Source organism: Rhincodon typus, chromosome 3 (genome assembly GCF_021869965.1).
Source record: "Rhincodon typus isolate 14 chromosome 3, sRhiTyp1.1, whole genome shotgun sequence".
Lineage (NCBI taxonomy): Eukaryota > Metazoa > Chordata > Chondrichthyes > Orectolobiformes > Rhincodontidae > Rhincodon > Rhincodon typus.
Window position 1 is genome coordinate 4,059,719 of NC_063334.1, and position 8,534 is coordinate 4,068,252.

Here is an 8,534-nt window from a genome sequence, read left to right on the forward strand (position 1 = left end):
TGTGCAACTCTAGTTCCCTGCTATAGGAAGAATGTTGTGAAACTTGAAAGGGTTCAGAAAAAATTTACAAGGACGTTGTCAGGGTTGGACGGTTTGGGATCTAGGGAGAGGCTGAATAGACTGGGGCTATTTTCCCTGTAGCGTCAGAGGATGAGAGGTGACCTTATAGGGGTTTACAAAATCATGAAGAGCATGGATAGGGTAAATGGATGGTAGGGGATAGGTAGATCTTTTCCCCGATGCGGGGGAGTCCAAAACTAGAGGGCATACGTTTAAGGTGAGGGAAGAAAGATTTAAAAGGGACCTAAGGGGCAACTTTTTCACGCAGAGGGTGCGTGAGCTGCCAGAGCAAGTTCTGGAGGCTGGTAAAATTAGAACATTTATGGGTGTATGAATAGGAAGGATATAGAGGGATATCGGCCGAATGCTGGCAAATGGAACTAGATTTATATAGGATATCTGGTCAGCATGGACGAGTTGGACTGAAGGGTCTGTTTCCGTGCTGCATATCTCAATGACTCTATGACTAAAATTCTGCTCCAAATAAAAAATGTGTTGTCCAAGGAAAGCTTCGATTCTTTACCTTTCTAGAACTGTTATGATAATTCAGTTTCTCAACTGGTATCTAAATTGGGCAAAGTTGGGTAAGGGTAAAGTGCTAACCATGTTTTGTGGATGGTTTATAGTTCAGTGATCTTTTCTGGGCCAATAGATTCTGATTGACTTCTGATACACTTCAATACATCTGGGGAAAACGGTCAATAAATGTAAGACACCAGGATATACCAGAGTAAAACACTTGTGGAGAGTGGATAATGCTTTAAATGTCAACACTACACTCGGGGGTCTAAACTAATGCAGACTGCATTGTTCTTTTAACAGATTCCAATTGACCCGCTAAGTTTTCTATTCTTTCGGAATCTGTAGTTGTTCTTGGCTGCGGCTCTTTTCAAGCACGGAAGAACGATGGTAACTTACGGCAGTGACTTCGGGAGACATTCTGTACGAAAGTAGCCCGAAATCCCTGCAGAATAGTTTTAGTTTGCACCAGACGTGCATCTAACTGCTGGACTTCCACACCAAGCTTACCTCGTTCATTCATTTGTGAAATAATCGTTCTGCTATGGCTTGAGCCTAGTAGTACCATACGTTTGGAGCCGCTATTAGTGATCACTTGTAGCATGATTATTTATAGCATTCTTAAAGCAAAAGAATAAGCATGTAGAGCCGATGTGGTTGGAATGGCTGCTGTCGTTTCTGATATATTTTTGATCCTGGCGTCAATGGAATGACTGGAGTCGACGTTTGCAAATAAGGTCAGTGGCTAGGATGCAGCAGCTAGCACAACAACTTGCAATATTTCTACACTGCCTTTAACGGTGAAATAATGTTGGAGCTGGGGTATGCCCAGTTGGCGCTGAATGTGTTGTGGTTAGAGCAGGTGTGTGTGTTATTCTCGCACTGAGTTTATGCTTCCGCCGCTCGTTCCTGACAAATGCCAGTGTGATGGTTTGCACAGTTTCGGAGAGGAGGAAGGGAAAGGCTGCCTCTCCTTTCTCTGAGTCAATGAGCACTGTCTGTCTGAGAGGGAGAGAGCTCCATCGTTCCCACCCACAGGACACGGAGTGGCCGCTCCTCCCTCTCTCCCGGCTGCTATAAAGAGCCGCTCCCTCCCGCTCGCACTCGGGTTAACATGGCGGTGTAGACCATCCCGGAGGCCGGCATCTCACTCACTCGGACCGAACTGGCCGTGAGCAGAGAAGCAGGCAACCCCCACTTTACCCCGCCCCACCCCCCGACAAGGCCGGCGGTACAGGGAGAAGGGGCGAGTGCGGGAGAAGACACCGCTCGCTGAGGGAGGTGAGTGACCGAGGCCCCGGGGCCGCTAAGTTTTGTTGAATGAAACTTATCTTGTTCTTTCTGAGCGTTTTTTTTGTTTCTTTTCGCCTCGGCTGAAGTGAGGAGGAGGAGGAGGAGGAGGTGGGTGGGTCATCCTCTTCATCCATTCAGATTCTCTTCACGGCCGCGCTCCGGTGTCGGTTAAGGGGGGGGTCGATGCTGCTAATTCCCCCACGGGGTACTCTGGCGAGTCGCTTCACCCTCAGGTTATCGCTCGACTCTCCTCAGTCCATTCAGGCTCGGCTCTTGGAGGGGGTGGAGTGTGGTGTGGTGGTGGGGGGGGGGGACAAATGGCCCAGTGATCCCTCGCTCCGATGAGGCACGGCTCCGTGTAAACACCTGACGGAGGCGGCCCGGGCTCCACATGGGGAGAGAGCTTTCACCTGCCCCATGTGCGCCGGGCCCGCGCTCCACACAGACGCGGAACTCCGCGGGCCCCCATTGTACACACTGGGTGACGGGAGCGCGCCGCTCGGGAGCCCGCACCGTTGGTGCTTCCCACTCCCCACAGTCGGCACGCGGCGCTGACCTCCAAACGCCCGACCTCGCCCCCCGCGTGTCGGTGCCGCGCGAGGACATTGACCCCCCCCCCCCCCCCCCCCCCCGGCCGCGCGTCAGTGCCGCGCGAGGACATTCTCCTTTCGCGCCCCCCCGCATGTCATCGCGCGTGACGCTGACCACCGTACCATCTTTCCCCACGCCCCAATTCCCACAGTTCCCCCATGCGGCTCCCCCCCCCCCGTGTTCGCGCGCGCCTCTACCCCCAACCCCCGGGTGGAATTTCCTGCTGCTTGACATACTGCACCTGCAGGTGGGGAAAGACTTTTGATCAGTTTATTTTTTGTGGGGTCGGGGGTCGGGAGGCGGGGGGGTTAAGTGGGGCAATGTTGTCGGCCTTCCCAAACCCCTGATAGCTTCCTGTTTCTATCGGAATTAAGTTCTGGGTGAAAAGGCCCTAAGGTTGACATCTCCTCTTACCTGTTGATAGCTAAGGACCTCTCTCTAAGGCAACATGTGACCCCCACCCTCCACTGGGGATAATCCAAGTCATACTGCACTGAAACAGACCATTTGGTCCAACCAGTCCATGCTAAACATAATCCCAAACTAAACTAGCCCCACCTGCCTACTCCTGGCCCATATCCCTCCAAACCTTTCCTATTCATGAACTTATCCAAATATCTTTTAAATGTTGTAATTGTACTCACATCCACCATTTCATCAGGAAGTTCATTCCACTCATGAAACATCCACTGTTTTTTAAAAAAAAGTCTCTCTCACTTTAAAAATGTATCCCCTCATCTTGCAATCCCCCACCCAAGGGGAAAGACAATACCATTAATACCCTCATTATTTTCTAAACTTCTATCAGATCACCTCTTAAACCTACCATGCTCCAGTAGAAAGAAGGTCCCAACCTATCTAGCCTTTCTTCTAACTCAAACCTTCCATCCCAGGCATACCCTGTGTCCAGTTCTGGCTGCCCTGTTAAATGAAGGATGTTTATTAAGCTGGAGAGGGTTCAGAAGAGATTTACCAATATGTTGCTGGGAATGGAGGATTTGATATATGGGGAGAGGGTGGATATACTGGACCTTTTTTCACTGGAGTGTAGCAGGCTGAAGGCTGGTCTTTATAGAGGTTTATAAAAATCATCAAAGGTATAGAAAAGGTGAGTGACAGGTGTCTTCCCCCTAGGGTGGGGGACGTCAAGATAAGGGGACATATTTTTCAGGTGAGAGGAGAAAGATTTAAAAAGACATGAGGAGCAACTTTTTTTTTAGTAGTTTGTGTGTGGAATGAACTTCCAGAGGATGTGATGGAAGTATAGTTACAACATTTAAAAAACACTTGGATAAGTACGTGAATAAGAAACATTTGGAGGGATATGGGCCAAGTGCATGTAGGTGGGACTAGTTTAGTTTGGGATTATGGTTGTAATGGACTGGTTGGACTGAAGGGCTTGTTTTTGTGCTGTATGACTGACGGAGTCCTACTTGACTGAAAATTAGCTTCTGTCTTGAGATGCTGCATGACCTGAGTATTTTCAGCACTTCATTTTCGTTTATGTAGTTTGATTTTGTAGAGTTTTCTAGACTGTTATATGGAGGCATTTGTGCACATGTCAGCCATGCAGTTCTGTAGCTTGACTTGCAAAACTCCAAACAGTTGATGTCTAAGAGGTAGATTATTCTGAATATCTTCCTGTGATTGTGTTAATTTTGTTGTCCCAATATTTGTATGTTTATCTAATTGTGAACAGCCTACTTTTACTATAGTCACTTAATCTTTCTTTCTACGTTTCTCTTACATTTGAAAAAAAAATGTTCCTGGATTCTCGGTCAACCCTTCTCGTCCTCAAATTCACTATCATATGCAGCCACGTTATGATCACTATTTGCAGAATGTTATTGTCGTTGTATTAACAAATTCTGGTTTACTACTTGTCACTACATCCAGTATGGCTTGTTCTTTGTTAGTTATAAAATAGGTTGTTCCAGAATACTGTTCTGAATGAATTCTTGTCATTCATTGAACTGTGTGAAAATTAATTTAATTGTCACTGAAACCTTTTTGAAGCACCAGTCTTAATCTCGTGATGAGGTTTGCCCAAATTTTGTTTGATAACATTCTTGTGAAGGGTGTTGGGATGTTTTAGTGTGTAGAATGTGGTTGTTGTAATTAATTTATGCTTCACTGATCTGTTTATACATCTTGCCAATGATCACATCAATTCCATGGTCAACTCCTAACGGAGTCTTGTGCACATTCTTGTTTCTGACTTTGAAAGTGCTTCTACAATTTGAATAGAGCTGTTGAAATACCATCGTTGTGATTCTTTTTAGAAAAAAAAAATCAATACTGCTGATATGTTTTCTTAAAAAATATGGTTCCCAATTGTGGTTCCCATCTTTAGCCGTGTAACACCCTTCAAGCTGTATTTATTAGTCTTGGTTTTTGCTGTTCTGTATACGAAGATGGGCAACTGTCCCACCTTGCTATGGTGGCCTTTACTGTTGTGTAGGTATTGCTGCTTTTTGTGCATGGAATTTAAGATAATCCCCAAACTTGCCCCTGAGTCATTGGCTCCCACCAAAACAATACCCCCCGCCTCACTGAAACGTCAGCCTTCCTGCTCCTCTGATGCTGCTTGGCCTGCTGTGTTCATCCAGCTGTACACCTTGTTACCCCCCCCCCTCCCCAATGCTCCTGGGGTGGACAAGGTCAAAAAATCACATGACACCAGGTTATAATTCAACAGGTTTATTTGAAGACACAAGCTTTCAGAGTCTCATTACTCCTTCAGGCCTCAGTGAGAGGCGGCATCGGACACAGAATTTATGAGCAAAAGATTTAAAGGGTCATAGAACTGATGTGGTGTTGAACAAACCTAGGGTGGCTTTTAAATCTTTAATCAATTAGAAAGGATTAATATGCAAATTCCAGAATTTCTTTCAAGTCACCACCCTGAGATAAAACCTTTTAGTTATCAGTTCCCTCAGTATACCAGAAGTGACATCCCAGGTCAGACAGTGCATTTTAGAATCTGGCTGCGTATTAACTTGGAGTCAGATTGGTTTTATTTCCAAAGGAGGAATTTAATAAATATGCCATATTGACTGTTTCACTGCTCACCCTCTGTTTGATTCCAATACCTCTTGTGTTTTCTGTACATTTTTTAAAGTTCGCACATGGGGAGCAATATGCTGTTTGGGACTTGGTTTATTTTGCAGATATAATCCAATTAATCCAGTACAATCACTTGCAAAATGCTGTTGAAAAAGAAACCAGTGCAGGAAATACTCTGCTCAGGCAACATCGATGGCGGAAGAGCAGTATTAACTTTCAGGTCATATCCTTTCATCAGAACAGTAAAAAGTAAGAAATGTGTGGGGGAAGGTTGGAGAAAAGGTGGGGGTTGCAGAAAGAGTGGAATGGTGGAGAAAAGAACAGAACATCTGATGGGGCACAAGCTACATCAGTGTTTGCACCGTTGGATCCAAACCAAAACAAATATCCTACCAGAAGGTTTTATGGATTCCTTGTCAACCCTCACTTGTTATGATTGCCCAGTGTCCCTTTAGCAACTTCTGTACACCCTGAGGGTGAGCATTCTCTGGAAGGTCTGTCTCTGTATTTTTTACTCCAAATATTGCAGAGTGATTTCCACTTTTTGCTGTGCAACCTTCTGCTGATGTACAGCCATTGCAAGTCATTCATATGTGGATTTGCCGTGTAGTGTCTATGCAGGGTTATATTCATAGCCTACTCTGATCCCAGCAGTTTGCATGTTTGTACGTGAGGATATACAAGCTATTACATTTGTTTACTTAATTTATTAATTTCAAATGAAGTGAAAATAAATCGTCTTCAACTGTGTAAAAGGTATAGATTTCAAAAGAACAGTTTCTGAAATGAGTACTTAATTATTTAGTGGTAAGAAAAAACTAAAATGTTGTTTTTGTGGATGGAAGGAGTGGATTGAAAATGGTTCCATGAGTTGTTTGTACTTCAATGGGCGAGGGAAAGGGGCTGGTATGCCTAATTTTCCCAAGTACTTGTGACCCTGTAAGCAAACAACTGGGGAAAACCTCTTGCTGCCACTAAACTGTTTACTCATTTATGTTCACTGACCTGCACTGGCATCCAGTCCACAAATAGCTTCATTTAAAAGGTTATCCTTGTGCTCCTAGTCTTAGTTTCATATTTACTTGTTTTTGTATCTTGTGCCATTGTTAGAGATGACCTTTTGTTCAGGAGATCAGGACACAGTCATTTTTGGTCAAGATGAGGCATAGAAGGGGGAAAGAAATCACTAGTGAAAGTGGTCTCCAAGCCCTGTAATTAACCACAAGGGGGGACACCATATGCAAGATGAAATTTGAGTCTTGTGATTAAAGGGCTGGCAATGATCATCGAGACTTTAATTTACATATAGACTAGAAAAATTAAAAGGCAAGTTTGTGAAATGCTTGAGATTTCTTACAGTGCCACATTTTGGAAGTGGACAGAGAGCAGCTTATATTCAGTTTGGTATTTGCAGTGTGACAGGAGTCATTAATAACCTCCTAGAGGCAGCCTTAGGTAGCAGTGACCCCAATATGATTGAACTTTACTTCCAGGTTGCAAAAGAGAAAACTGTCTAATGCTAATATTTCAATTTTAAAAGGCCAACAATGTGGGCATGAAAACTGAGCTAGCTAAAGTGAACTAGGATATGAGGCTAGGGGATAGATCATTAGAGGTGCAGTAGCAGATATTTTGAAGGGATATTTCAAAATACTCAGAATATATATCCCACTTAGAAAAAGTTCAAAAGGAAGGCCCACATCCATGGTTAACTAAAGTGGTTAGGGAGGGCATCACGCTTAAGTTAAAAAGTTATGACTGTGCAATGATACGATAGATTTAGGAAAGGTTCAATTAGATTGGAAAAGGAGCATCTCCAACTCCACTATTCAAAAAGGGAGGGAGGCAGCAAACCCAAACTATAGGTGGGGTGAGATAGTGTGACATCTGTCCTTCATGTGGAATGTATTGGAATCGATCTGTAAGAAAGTTGTGGCTGGGTAATTAGAAAAATCCAAGCTGTTCAGAAGATGAAGAATCAATAGAAGGTTGTGTATTCTCGGCAGAAAGCACAGCATTATTATGTAGCTCTTTAATTGGCCTATTTGAAAGGTGAGTGTGAAACAGACTGTGTACTGGGACCTCAACTTCTTTGCAATTTTCAATGTGAATGGTGTGAAGGTATGCCAACAAATTGCAGATGACACAAATGGTTAAAGTATGCTTTGAAGAAGTCATGAGGACTTTGAAAATGGCTTAAGTGAAGTAAGCAAAAATATGGTAGTTGGAGTATAAAATGGGGAAATGTGAGGCTATCAGGAAGAATTAAAGCAAAGTATCACTTCAACAAGTGGAATTTTGAGGAATCTAGGTCTTTCAGTGTGATTCCATGTGCTGGACAGACAAACTAACTTTCATCAAGAAGGCTAATGGAGTGCTATCCTTTTGAGAGGAATTGAAAGGGCAAACGTGCCAGCCATGACCTCGTTGAATGGCAGAGCAGTTTTTAGGGCTGGTTGACTGACTGTCTAATGGTCCTATTTCATGTGCTTGGACGACACCTGGTCATATATTTCATGATAGCTAAAATACAAGTATCTTTCCTGTTCTTAGTTTTGTATCAGAGATAGTAGGAACTGCAGATGCTGGAGAATCTGAGATAACAAGGTGTAGAACTGGATGAACACAGCAGGCCAAGCAGCATCAGAGGAGCAGGAAGGCTGACGTTTCGGGCCTAGACCCTTCTTCAGAAATGGGGGAGGGGAAGCGGGTTCTGAAATAAAAAGAGAAAAGGGGAGGCGGATAGAGATGGGTAGAGGAGAAGATAGGGGGAGAGGAGACAGACAGGCCAAAGAGGCGGGGATGGAGCCAGTAAAGGTGAGTGTAGGTGAGGAGGAGATAGGTCAGTCCAGGGAGGACAGACAGGTCAAGGGGGCGGGATGAGGCTTGTAGGTAGGAGATGGGGGATACTGCATCCCAAAACCAGCCCAGCTCGTCCCTTCCTCCCTAACCTATCCCCTCCTCCCACCTCAAGCCCCACCCCCATCTCCTACCTACTAACCTCA

The 8,534-nt window shown here is 44.6% G+C and overlaps 1 long non-coding RNA gene across 1 annotated transcript in view; it reads left to right on the forward strand.

Annotated features, from left to right (window-relative positions):
• Positions 1-2,676: 2,676 nt before the first annotated feature.
• Positions 2,677-8,534, forward strand: part of LOC125481277 — an 11,710-nt gene continuing 5,852 nt past the window's right edge. The window contains exon 1 of the long non-coding RNA XR_007261269.1: positions 2,677-2,710. This is a non-coding gene — a long non-coding RNA (uncharacterized LOC125481277). The remainder of the gene's footprint in view (positions 2,711-8,534) is intronic.